Source organism: Anser brachyrhynchus (assembly GCF_964034855.1).
Source record: "Anser brachyrhynchus genome assembly, chromosome: 21".
NCBI classification, from domain to species: Eukaryota; Metazoa; Chordata; class Aves; order Anseriformes; family Anatidae; genus Anser; species Anser brachyrhynchus.
Window position 1 is genome coordinate 7,877,411 of NC_137714.1, and position 13,963 is coordinate 7,891,373.

General features: G+C 43.6%; 1 protein-coding gene across 1 annotated transcript in view; it reads left to right on the forward strand.

Annotated features, from left to right (window-relative positions):
- The window catches only part of LOC308181331 (actin-1-like), a gene marked incomplete at its 3' end in the record, with an annotated part of 131,929 nt that overhangs the window by 41,358 nt on the left and 76,608 nt on the right, over positions 1-13,963 (forward strand). Inside the window, exons 3-9 of the mRNA XM_080564485.1 lie at positions 4,456-4,500; positions 5,626-5,705; positions 6,669-6,744; positions 7,546-7,678; positions 7,761-8,153; positions 10,800-12,354; positions 13,506-13,639. The remainder of the gene's footprint in view (positions 1-4,455; positions 4,501-5,625; positions 5,706-6,668; positions 6,745-7,545; positions 7,679-7,760; positions 8,154-10,799; positions 12,355-13,505; positions 13,640-13,963) is intronic.

A 13,963-nucleotide genomic window follows, 5' to 3' on the forward strand; every position in this document is an offset into this window, starting at 1 on the left:
CGCGCCGTTACCGTGAGCATCAGTTTGGATGAAATAATATTGTAATTCATGTACATGCATAAAATTTTATAGCTATTATTTAATGCTTGTTACACCTCAGTTCCTATCTGTGTGTGGAACTTGTTTGCTCTTTATGTTCCTACTCGTACTTTGCGTTCAGTTTCTGACATCTCTCTCGAGCTATTTGCCTTGCCCAGGTAATGAGCTGTTTCACATTTGGTGCCAATTAGGAGACATTCCAGGCTACTGATACAGTTACAAATGCTGATTCCCAGAAATGTGTGAAACGTGTGGACCAGATTCTGATCCATTCGTTCTAACGCACAGCAACACCACTAACTTCAGATGAGTCACTTGTGATTTATAGATCTGATTTATACACAATAAAAGAGCCTGGCCCTAGCTATTTCCCTCTTACAGTTATGTTTGCTTTGGGGGACTAATTATACTGCAGGCTGCTGCTTGCGTAGGGTTGATTGTGAGCTCGTGGCCCAAACTCAAATCTGAATATGCTCTAGTATTTATGAGAAAGCCCCCTTGGGACTGGGCTTGGAGCTTGGGATTCCTAGGTTCCTTTCCTACTTGCTTAGGCAAGCTGGTAAATCTCCTTTGCTCTGAACCTCTCTATTCCATTTCTACAACAGGTATAATGTTGTTTACTTTTTCCACAGCACACAGGGATTGCCCAAGAATTCTAATTTTTGAAGCAATCTGAACGCCTTGGTTGAAACCTTTTCATTTTGGACAATCTTTTATGCCTATGTTGAAAATATCAACAGACTGTTTGTGAAAAAGCATTTCCAGTTCCATATGGAAAATGACTGAAGGGTACGCACAAAATTAAGACTTGCCTGTTGAAACATTAGCAGATTTGTCACACTGTTAGTCTCAGAGCTGGGCTATGCAAAGATGAGAAGAAAGCAATTCAGTGTGGGTTTGGAAGCTCTTGCTGTCTGCCGGGCTGTTAGGGTGCTGAGCAGGGATGTTCCTTGTGCCTTCTATATTGTCTTAGATGCTTTTTTGCAGCTAAAAAGTCACCTGGTAGGGAAATGTACTGTGTCTACTTATTACCAGACAACTGTTGTAGGCGATACACTTCAACATTCAACCTGTGAGGGGTATCTGGCTTTTAAGCCTGCCTCTGTTCAGCTCATCACAGAGAGTACCAGAATGTGCCAAAGGTGCCAGGATCCCTAGGAAAAGGGGTGCAAAGTGCTCCAGCGACCTGGAAACTTGAGAAAGGAAAACAGGTGAAATAATGCATTCGCACTTGGGTATTCACTCCTGGTGCCCTGCCATTCCTAGCAGCTGAACGGTCATATTCAAACAGGTTTTAATGACATAATCAGACTGAAATATTGTCCAAGTTGCCATCTGTCTTTGTCCCAGCTGACAATGAGGGAGACCCCAAAGCAGTGCATGTTTAATCTGCTCTAGATAAGTACTCAAGAGACCCAGTGCTCCGTAGTACCTTGTTCAGCAGTGATCAGGATGGAAAATGGAGTAGTAATCGGGAAGAAAAGTTCTCTGCCATGAAAACAGTCCTCCAATTCAATCAAAATGAAAGTTGACACAAAGAAATATCATGCACAAAGATTTGCAATTTCCCCATTCATATGTTGGAGCTGCAATCATGAAAACTTCTTAACGTGGTCTAGATTTGGGTAGACCCTGGTGCCTTGTGCTCCATCCCTGCTTTGCCGTTCTCTTTAATTACATTCAAGTAGGCAAAGAGAGCTAGCAGGGTCAAATCTGCTTGACAGATCCTCTTAGCCATCTGCTGTCCAAGCCACCTGCAAAAGGTTCAGGTTTGCCTTGATAAATGTGGTAGGCAATCCAGCAAAGTAAGTAGCCCTGTATGCTGAGATTACTGTAACCTCAGAGGGGGAAAACGAGGAAATCGGTGCATTTCGGTGCATACCCCACTGCATATGCATGACTAAAGATAGCAACGGTATTCCGTGCTGTACTTTGATCTCAGGGTATTCCATTTTAATTTCTGTTTTCTTAGCTTTTATCCCAAAATCTGCCTGGAAACTGGTTTTTTTTTTTCCTGCACACACCATAGTTTGTGTGTGCAGCATAGGCCAAAAGGGACAAAGGCTGAAATTTACAGGCTGCAGGCTGCTATCATTTTTCTTTTGTTTTGGGTGCCCTTTTTTTTTCTTTCTTTGTGTCGCATTCCAGTTCTGATCCTATCTGCTAATATCATCGTTTGGCTTCACTCCCTCATAGTTTGATGCCCCAACTTTTCCTTGTTAGCACAGGGAAATGGTAAGCTTGTAGTGAGTGATAGCCAGTAGGTCTGGGATTGATTACAAACAAGAATCCTAGATAAGATCATAAATTTAACCCATCCCTGTGATGTGATCGTATCAGGATTCAAGAACGTCTAAAAAGTTGTTTCCGATTTTCAGCCACTTCATCTGGTTTCCATACAGCCCAGCTGGGAGCGAAGCTCTCTCGCGGTGGACTCTAATCCATGCCAGCCTGGCTTGGAAGAAGCCCTTGTTTCTGTTGTTATTGTATTATAAAAGTGGATAGAAATGATTTAGACAAGATGGCCATTTCAAGGAGGATCAGTTCAAGCACTGCCGAGATAAAACTGACCTGATAATAAAACAGGGCTGCTTTCCCACCCTGTTGCCTTCCTTCCCTTTCCCTCCCCGAAGTTTAGCTGCATTTAAGCAAATTCAGAATGGTGCTTTAACACCCTGAAAGCCAACGGGGAACCATTAGTGAGAAAACCAGCACTTGATAAAGAAAAGAAGGTCAGCTGAACCGAAACATGGCCAGTCTCAGCAAAGCCAAACACGAGGGTGTTTAGTGCCTGTTCCTTCATTGTGGGCAGAGATACTTGTGCTCAGCTCACCACCCTTCTGGAGCCAGAGCCTGCCTGTGTTTGTCCACGTCCTACATCTGAGCCGCCTGCTTTCCCCGCTGTAAATGACCACTGGGATGCAGTCCCGTTGCCTGAAAGCAGATTGAGCTTTACACCCTCCGCAGCCGATGCTCTCCCATCCATCCCCTCGCCCCGTGGTACCAGGTGATTTAATGTTACTGTGGCTTTAACGGCCTCGTCGCTGCTCTGCCTACACAGTGGTTGTCTCCTCTGTGACTGTGCCTGGGAAAATCTATTACTGGAGTGCCATTAATCTGAGGCTGCCGCCTCTGGCACTTTCTGACTCTTCTATTTAATGGGCCTCTGCTTCCGGAGCTCTGGAGACATGCTGTTTTCCTCTCTTGATCAGCTTTGTTTAATTATCAAAATATTTGATGCAGAAAATTGACATTAGTTGTGAAGGTTCCTGCCTTCCTCCTCCTCGCGGCCTCCCTCCCTGCTTTGTAGTGACATTGAGATCTTCCGCGTGTACCACCTTCACCTTAAAATAGCAAACGGCTTGAACAATCATTCGCTCGTCCGGGCACAAGCCGCATCAGCGAGCCAGGGATAGGGCAGCTGCGAGCCCCCGGCTGCAGCGTGGTGCTGAGCACGAGCTGGCCCCGTGCACGGCTGCACCCCGCTCTGCCTCCCGCACGTGGAGCAGCGAGGGCAGCCAGCACCCTGGTCCTGGGGTGGCTTCAGGGTGAGCTCGTCAGCAAGGCTCAGAATGGCAAAAGTCCCTCCGGAGCTGAGATTTCCACTCCTGCATCCTGCTCCTGTCCTCAAAGCAGCCAGCTGGAGGTGGTGCAGGTGTTCCAGTTGCCCCAGTGCATTTTGCTTCAGTAACCACATTGCTCACTCCAGGACTTGGGATGGGCGCGTATAAACCAATATTTATTGCCGGAATGAATATCCAGTTGCAGTAAGGTTCCCACATACAAGGGTCTTCACAGTTAGGGAAGCTGAAGTCCTGAAAAAGTCCTCCCATTAGCAGGCAAAAAGCACGGTAAGACCACCGGTGGGGAGACAAATCTCAACAAGGTACGTTATTCTCAATGCTAAAAGTCCTTAGCTGCTGGAGCAGCTGTCAAAGGGAAGCAGTAAGTTTTCTGTGCCTGAAATCGTTCAGTTGAGACTGGATGCTGTTCTGGAAACTCCACTTTTCCCAAGGATAACATAACTAGGTTTAGTGCAGGGCAAGAGGGTGAAAGTGTCAGGGCTCCTGTCCTGGTCGGGCAGAGGAGCTGGCGTTCCCTGCAGGACTTGGAGCCTCTGCCACGCTCTCCCCAGCGCTGCCTTGTCCCAGAGGAAGAGGAACCTTAAAGATGGTCTGAAATTCGCGTCCTCCTTTTGGCAAGCCACCTCTCTTATTTCTGCTGCCTATCTGTAAAATGCAATGAAACGTGAATTACTGAGATTTGGGGCTACTGGGAGACAGAGCAGGGGAGCGATTTGTGTAACCCTGAAAGACATGAGTACCGTCGTTGTATTCCTCCCTCACACGGTGCCTGTCTGCTCCGCCGGGCTTATCCCTTCCCACTAACATTTACTGCCCTCTCTTTCTCCATTAGGCACGCCGTGCTTCCCTCACAAGACACAGGCAGGCTGTAAGGAAGGTGAGTAAAGTACAGATGGGGCCCATAAAAGTTATCCAGCTTGCTGTTACAGTGACTTTCAACAAGTAAATCACTTCCCAGCAAGAGTTATCCTCTTTTACCAGCACCACCTTAGATGCTGCTGTCACGATCAGACTGGGAATAATTGCTGTTTGGTGTTCGTATGGTTTGTTTGGGTCTTGCTATGTATATAAATATTTTCAATTCTGCTTAATAATTCATATTAAATTATATTTACTAATTAATTCATATAAGAAGGGTATCTGTGGTATTCAAACAAAACAATTTACAGTGAAAAATAACATTTAATTGAAGTCAGAGCATTTTGAAGATGGACATGGATTTTGATGAGGAATCTTGTCAGCAGCAGGGTACATTCCTCAGCCAAAGACAAAGGGACACACTGGAAGCTGCAGCACAGATGATCTGACAGCACTGAATTTTGCAAAACAGTTCAGATGCTTTATTGTCAACCCACGGAAATGGAAGCAATGTCCACGATCTCACAACGTGCTGTATCACAGTATTGCTTTCCAGCCTGTTCTTGTGCTCAGTGACCCCTGGCAAGAAAAGGAAAGTGTCTGGGCTACGTTCTTACCTATTGGGATGCTTAAGTGGCAAATATGGTTGCTTCTGCAGTCTTAGCCACTTTGAAGAGTTGTTTCTCCTTTATGGTGTATAAGAAACACATTCAGGAACAGTGAGATGTGCAGGCAAAGATCCTACCCTGTGCATACACCTGCTGAATGCCCAACAGCTTTTCTCACCAGCATGTCTGTGTTGCCATCGTTGTGTCCCCTCCCTTTGGTTTAGGGTACAAACACGCAAAGTGAGATGAGCACTGCCCCCAGACCCCCAGCCTGACCTGTGTGTAGCAAGCAACCCAAATGCATCCTTTTGGGCTCAGGTTTGTTAGCAGACTTTTCATTAAAGTTCCAACACTTCCTTAAATAAAGGGGCAGATTGGCAATTCATGCAAAGCCTGACCAATTTCACTAGCTAGTCCATAGCTGCATAATTTAAAAAAAAAATGTTTTTTTTTTCCCCCTTCTGTTTGCATGGTTTAATCTTGATGGTTTATCTTTTTCAACCTCTTATCTCTCTCTTGCATTACTTTTGTATTAGGAATATTTCTGGTGAAGTCAGTGGAGTTACCCGTGTGTAATTCTGGAATAATCAATTGGAGGCAACTACGGACTGCTCTGGTAAGTAATGAGCGCACCGCGAGAGGTAATCAGATTCAGACTCTGCTTGTGAATATCCACTGTTAAAAGATCGGTTATAAGTCTCCATGCTGTTTGGGACTCAGAAATGCAAAGCCAGTCTAGTAATAGGTGTTCATTGCATCACAGATTTGGGCGTAAGGAAAAGGAATATCTTCAGCTTCATTTATACTGCAAATGAAAATAATCAGAAAGATACAAACCACCAAGGTGCAAAATGAGTTTTCCAATTCATAAACACAAGCCACCAGGAGTTAAAACCTCTTGGTTTCTTCCCATAGTGCCCCAGGCAATAGTTTTCATATATATTTCTCCATGGTCAGAAGTCAGAGCAGACCACTGCTATCTAAGACCTTGACTTTTTTTCCCTGACAGTTACAATTATTACAGCCCGGGGGACTCATTTTCTCAGTCTGGCCACCCGCTGACCTAGCCTGCAACCAGAATACACTTTAAAACAAACAAACAACAGCTAGGCTCCCTTCTCCTCGCTTCTCCTCCCCCAGCTCTGGAATATTTTTACACCGCACCCCTTGCAAAAGGATATTAGCCACTTTTGCTGAAGGCACAATCACATTATCAGCACCATTCTCTCTCTCTTTCTCCCTCTCCTCCCCCAAAGATAAATTTTTTATGTTGCTATTTTCTTCTCTTTTGTATTTGGCATTCGATATTTACTTGATAAACTGCAGAGCTGCTACTAAATGGGCCCTGATACAACTTAATAAATACATAACAACATCCAGACTGCGCTGTATTACTTCGCTGTGTCCTGGGCTGCTAAGGAACCTTGGAGATAATGTCAGCTAAATAAAAGTTATACCTTAGCACAGGGGGAAAAAAAGATACTTACTTATTCTGGAATAATTATTTGTGCATTAAATGACTGCTGTTGTTGCTGTTGAAATGAGCTGCCTGATAATCTTTCCCCGTGTCTTTCTGAAGTGCACACACGCTCGGTGTTTCTCGTATACAGAGAACCTTGCTGTGTTGGAGCATCTATCCTTCTCTGGAGGAATACGTAAGTAATACACAACTAACAAATTTTTACTGGGAGACTTTCCACTGTTCTAGCCAGGAAATATCCACAAGCAAAACCTTGACATCTGCAGGTTAAACTTTTAGAAAGAAGCCTGTGTTTAGGTGCACTGCTGAACTGAGGTGTGATTCAGTGAGTGAGTGTGGCAAGACCCAAATACAGGGGCTGGGCCTCGTTAAATACAGATATGAAAGAAGGAGATACAGTAAACAGTTACAGATCAAAGCTGAAATGGAGGTTACTCACTCTCCTCTAAAGTGCACAAAGTTTTCTCTATTCTCATTGTCATATTATAACACTTCCAATTTTTTAACGAGTTTTTCACATCTTTAGATTATTATTTTTTATTACAGAAACCAATTTAAACCAGGTAATTGATAATCACCCAATGTACAAAATATTATTCCCACATCTGCCAAGCACTGACCAGTGAATATTCCCAGGTGTGGCTGAGTGATAGGAACCATCACTCGGTGTCCTGGAGAAGCACAGCATTCCACATCTCAGAGATCCTGTTAGACCCAGATTTAGAAACTATTCATAAAGCCCTGTTTCTCTGGGGGAAGGTACCCAGGAATTTCTTTAGCCTTAGCCAATGCTGGGAGGCCTTTTTGGGGAAGTAGAAGTTCCTTGTTTGATGGTAAGCCCTTCCTTATAATAAGACTAGCCAGAGAGGTGGAAAAATTTGAATGGAGATAACGTATGAGAACTGTACACCTATGATTTACATGAGGGAACGTCACTTCCTATACAGCACGTACTGGTGTTTTGTTACCTTTCCAGGAAGAAAGCAGAGATCATTCCAAAGTCTGTATTTAACGCAAAAGAGCATTGAACAAAATACCTCAGCAAACCCTGAACCACCTGTGGTTTTGAGATGACCTGTTTTGCCTTTAATAACATGGATGAAGAAGATGTATGCATGCATAAATGCGGACACACACACAGGTACATTCAGGAGTCATTCCTCTGACCTTCACTGTACTTTCCTTTTCCAGGAGGGCTGGATTTTCTTTACTAGTCTTTTCCAACTGTGTTCTAATTGCTGAAAGCATCAGCATAAAGTGCCATCAACCAAAATGAAGTGAGGCAGACTCCCACAAGCTGCAAAACTTTGCAACACAAAGCCACAGTACAAAGAGTTTAGCTCTATAGAAACCACAGTGAATGCTATGAAGAATCCCAGAAAACTTTGCACGATGCTTCAAAATGCGCCACAGGGATCCAGCGCTTGTTACCTCCTGACACCATCTCTCTGTAAAGCAAAAAGCGTGCAGCGCTCTGTGCAGCGATTACCCCGAGGTCCTACGCATTCAGTGCTGATGTTGGAAAGTTTCAGATCTCACAAAGAAGACAACAAGGAGCTTTGATTGCCCCCGTTGAAGCTCCTGGTAAGGAACAGGTCACTTCCCTCCAAGCCTCTGAGCCTCGCTGTGTGGATATTTTCATGCCCGCTTGACAGGTGACTGGTTTACCAGACAGGGTTGTCAGTGCTGCTGGGGGTTATCTGGATTTAGCTGTAGGCAGGAACTGGACCACAATGAGCATTAAAAAAGCTCGCTGTTCTTCGTTTGTTTAGAGACAAGCCATCTCAAACTTGTTTGAAGCCTTTTTTATTGAATTCACACTCTTGTGCCAAGCACTGAAAGATTTACTTTGGCTATTGCTGCAAGATGGAAAGCATATGAATGCGTGGCTGGCTGCCAGCCGTGGGTGCGCAGTGAAAGCTCTGGTACAATGGCCGGTTACATGGAACAAATGTGAATGCGCTGGGCAGACGTGACTAAAGAAAGGCCTTGGCATTCAAAGAACCGTTTGAGGTTTTATCCAAGTGACTGAAGTAGGGTCAAGAGATAACACTTCCAACCAGCAAAGCAGCTGAAAATTAGCGAGCTACAGGTACGTGTGCGTGTCACCTGAAGTCGCAGCTGCCTGCCTGTCCTTGCAGGCTCCAGCTCTTCCACAGATGCCATCTGCGAAGGCAAAGACCCACTTGGACTCACCCAGCGCGAGGCACCCCAACTGCTGTTGTATATTTCTTGCAGATGTTGCCATAATTTTGTTGTGGTACAATTTGACATACGACTCCCTGCTGCATCCGAAAGGGGCACATTATCTCAATTAATGTTTCACAGCAAACGTGGCACTGATAGTATTCATGGGACTAAAGACTATTACCATTTGCATGGTGACTAGAACAAGAATTATGACTATGTGTGTTTTCTGCAGCAAAATTTGCCCTTGGGCTCTTTTTTTTTTTTTTTTTCCTTTTTGGCTTGTGACAATGTTCTCTTTTTCTTCCTCCTTCTGTTTTGATTTCTACTTAAAGTTTTATGGCTCTGTCCCCTCCAGGGTGCTATTATCTTGTATGCTAATAGGGCTATGCATATTCTATTAGCGTTGTCAGTGTGAGATAAGAGGCACATTCTGTAAGGAGCACTCAGGGGGTAATAATCACAGCAAGGGGTCTCAATGTTAGTACATTATCAGTCATCTTCACATTTCAGTGGAGCCTGTTTATGCACCTCTTCAGCTGCGCAACTCAGACACTGAAAATTGCTGAATGTTTACGGAAGCTGTTGTAGAGGAACATAATGAGATTTGAGATTGACTTGATAAAGGAGCCTTCTCCCTTGTTGCTTCCAGATACAAGATGTTTGGAACTGCATGCAGTAAGTAGGATAATATGTTATAGGGCAGTTAGCAGCTAAAAGCAGGCTCGGATCTGTATTTCAAGCAATAGTGCGGCTATCTAGGAAAAGATTTCACAAGGGTCCGCATCGTTGTGCTTTCTTCAGAAATTTCTCTTTCCGTCTCACTTTTCTACGTGGTAACACATAAATGAGCGCACCTGGTTCACATCAATAGGAAGGCTGACAATTTTTACACCCCTTAGTCATGAACTTGAATGATTTTAAGTCGGTCCACAGCAAGAAAATCAGCGACAGGATGTGAAGGGCAAACGAGTGACCATATGCAGTGCTTAGTTAAATAACAGTCCTTGGTTGCAGCAATGGCCACTGGCATATGAAATAGGTGTCGTGCGAGTGTTTTTGCCAGCTATTGATGATGCTATGGGCTGGTGAGGCAGAGGCTTTGCTGCTGCTGGAAATGTCTGTTGTTTCTCCCAGCTGACTTGTGCTCCCACCAAATCGGGGACTTTGTAATAAATTCAGCGCCTGGTTTTGCAGACCATGGGAAAATAGCCTAATGAGGAATGACACAAAATATAGAGGTGAGGAACTAATCACGTATTCAGAACGAAGGAGCAGACAGTTCTTGGGGACAGATAGGGAACTTTTGCTGTAAAACTTTTTCTTTCTGCAAATAAAAATCTAAACATCCTGCGATGGGCAAAGCTTTTAGGAGAGTCTTAAAATGTTGCTCAGTATAAATATGCAAATTCCTAAATGCATAGATGCCTAGTTAGATGGTCTAAAATTAATTCCTGGGAAGCAGCAGCTATATGGTGGCTACAGTTGAACAGCCATAGCAAGAAGGAAAGTGCTATGTTTTGGATCACTTCTGTAGTACTTAAAATTACACATGGATATGAACACTCCTTACTTTAAAAATATTTGTCCTTGACATTTCCAGACACATGGCTCACACCAAATGTATTCAGCTCCATCTCCTGAGGGTCTTGAGATTAAAACCCCTGCTTTCTCACCTTGTGATCTGGCATTAATAGCTGATAGAAAAATCACATACATGACTGACATCTTCCTAGAAATGTGAGACTGTGGAATTAATGAATGCCATGCTGGAAAGCAGGGGTCAGTTTGGAAATAGGATTTCTGTTGCCAGCCATCCAGTCATGAACTGGACAATCTGCCGTTCATTTTTTTTCTTCAGCATTGAGGAAAATTGGTCTGGAGAATAAAGCAGCCAGAAAATAAGTAGCTATGTTTCTTTGGCCACTGGAGGTTGATGGACTTTCACGGCTTGTGGAAATCGGGCTGACTTCTGGTTTACAGAAGAGCTGTTAGCACATTCTTCCTGCCTTGCTAAGTTCTTTATCCCGCTGTTATCCACAGGAAAAAAACCTGCAAATCTGTAAATCTGCAACTTCTAGAAGCTTGGGTGGCCCAAGGAACTGATGGCCAGACACCGTGGTACTGTTAGACCAATGCCAGCGATACAGCAGTGCTAGCCGGCTGCGCTCCCAACCTCTGGATGGTTGGTGAAAGGTCAGGGGAAAAGATATCCCTGCCCTCTTTGGGGGAGAGGGGTGTTTCCAGCCCCAAAGTGCATCAGCTGATAGAGACAGCTGGAGAGAAGGGGCCATGGAAAAGTCTGCTCCGTATGATTTTAAATCACTTTCAGCAAGATAACATGCGTGGTGTACCTTATCTGATGTTTAGAGATCCCCTCTGACCCCAGCGGTGCTAATATTCTTGCCTGTTTTCTACCTTCTCTGCTGCATGTGTCTACAGTTTTGTCAGCACTGATCTTGTCAATGTGGCCGTGATGAAATCACTCATGAAATAATATTACTCGTAAATGAAACAGCACAGCCCCTGTACAACACTTTTCACTAGCATGGACTTAAATTGCTAGCAGCTCTGTGGAACTAGTGATGATCTCAATGAAAAAAAAAATCAGCACTTTCTAGAAAGTAGATGGTTTCATGAAAGAAATAATGCCTTTTTGTGTATTTTTAACATGAGATCAAAGCTTGGAAGCATTTGTTTTGTGGGAGATACATTTTCTTTTCCCTTTTACTTTCTTTCCAATTTTCTGTTCTCTTTTTTCAAGAGCAAATGAAGAAAAAAAAAGATACAGAGGGAGCTGGAAGAGAGAATTGGAAAGGAAAAACTTTTAGTTAAGACTTTTTGTCTTGGTAAAAAAAAGAAAAACAGGAATATTTGATTGAAGTGTTTGCAGGTGTTTTTTGGTTTTGTTTCTTTTTTGCGAATGACATGCTATTTCTCATTGTTCTGTCAAGGTAGCTCCCACTCCCTCTGAGCTCTGCTGCAATCATTCTTGTTGCTTCTGGGTGCACACTGGTTATTTTGGCTTCCACAGTGAAACTGCACAACTCCCGGTCTGTCAGCTAAGCCAGAAGACAAATGCAAAAAGGGAATTACATATCTTCTTTTGCTGCTCTTTTTACATCTCATCAGAAAACAGCAACAAAACCCTATCTGTGCCCCGATCCCTTTCTGCACCCACATTGTATGAATGCACTGAATGGCTTTAATCTGAGCGAGGGTTAAATCTCTTTTCTGGACTCCCTCTAACTGGATTCCTGACTATAGGTGTGATCAAAGGAAGGTTTAATTAAATCAAAGGTAGTTTGCATTCAGCTAAAGCAATCATTATAAATAGGTTTTCTTTTTAAAGGGTCATAATAACTGTGTTTGTTAAAAGGATAAAACCAGTGAAAGATCTGAAGACAAATTATCTTCTGTATTTTGTGACTTCCTTATTGTTTCAGAGCAACCTTTAGAAAAATAAATCCCAAAGCATCCTGTTTACCTCAGCCTGTGGGATCTGTAGGTGACAGAAGAGAAAAGCACTGTGCCACCAGCATGCTGCAGAGGGCCTTATTCTGCCTGAGCCGTCCCACTGCTCGAGGCAGCTGGGCAGGTAGTACCACGGGGCTGAACCCAGCCACTGCTGGGAGCTGTGCAGGAGTCCTGGTGCTGGAAGACGAGACGGGACCCACAGCCACTTGCATGTCTGAGAGCCATCCCATTTTGATCAGCGAGCTCATGAACATTGCACGGGGAGAAATGTGGAAGCAATTACTTTAAGAGCCGTCTTTTGGGCAATTCCCAAAGAGACATCAGACCCTGTATTTATGAAGCCTATTGCATCGGGCCCTAATGAAGCAATTAAGCAAAGGGTCCTCTGTGTTTGATCTAAATGTGGTAATTTTTACAAAAACATCGCCGAGTGATAGATACCCATAACTCAGAGTCCTTAATTGTACTTAATTTGTTTGGAATACGAATGTGCATTTAATTAAGCCAGGGCTTTGCCCACATGTTTAAAGAAGGGCTGTCAAGGAAAATTAAGACCCAGTTTGTTTTCAAAGTTACTGGTTTTTATCAGGCCAGGACAGCGATCTTCGAACAGAAGGTTACAGATAATTAGGCAGAGACCTCAAGCCAAAAAAAAATGCAGAGACACTGTACAGCTGAGAAAGCAGGAAGAAAAACTCCTTGATGAAGAAACATAAGAATCGGCTGTTCACATAGTAAAGTCATGCATGGCTAGGATTTGGTAAATGTGACCTGTTGGTTAAAATGTGTTTTGCGTTCTTAAACTCCAGCAATGTGGATGGAGCCTGGCTGTGGTTAATGGCAAAGCAGCTGGCTCTGGGACCAGAAGTCATGCGGCACTTAAGGACCACTGGGAGCTGATGGCATCTCCATCAAATGACAAGAAAGTGCAAAGGCCAAAAAGCACTTTTCTTGCTCACTCAAATTTACTGAACCTAAAGCAAGGACTTTGAAAGGTGGTTTTAAAATTGTCTCTTTCCCAAGCATGGAAATACCGTAGGTGCTTGTCATTCTGTTGGGAAGAATATTAGTCTGGTGCACAGAAAAGGACTTTATTCCTGGATAAGCAGTGCTTTTGACTGGCTGATACTAGTACAGAAAGCAGCAGAATGCACTTTTACACGAGCAAAAATATTTCAGTAGGAAAGGAAATATTTCAATAGGGGAGGAAAGATTGTAAATAAAAATGTTGAGACATCTGTGGATTTAAATATTTTTTTCTTTCTTATTTAGTGGAAAAATAATGAAGCTGGAAACAAATAATGCTTCAACACACATGAAGAAGAAACGGATTTGGATTCTGAAGAATTAGTATCAGCATAACAGCAAACAACATTCATGTGTGGACACTGAACCCTCCAATTTCTGTGAGTCCTCCACAAATCACGTGCTGGTTATCGGTTTCTCAACACTGTCATTTTTAATGTCATGGGGAGGCATTTATGTCAAGACCATTATTGGGGAAAATAGTTTCCTTGGCGTTATCTCGCAGTCTAAATAGGTTACGTGGCTGACAAGGAAAGCTGTGCACACATCACTGGTGAGTGGTGAGGTAAGTCACAAAGAGAGTGACTTGTCTACGGGAAGGTGGTGCATCTGTAACAGAGCTGAAAATTGAACCCAGATTCCCTGCACCGAGGGAATGTCGGGGCCTGAATTGCAAAAATCGTACCCTGGGTGTTTTGATGGGC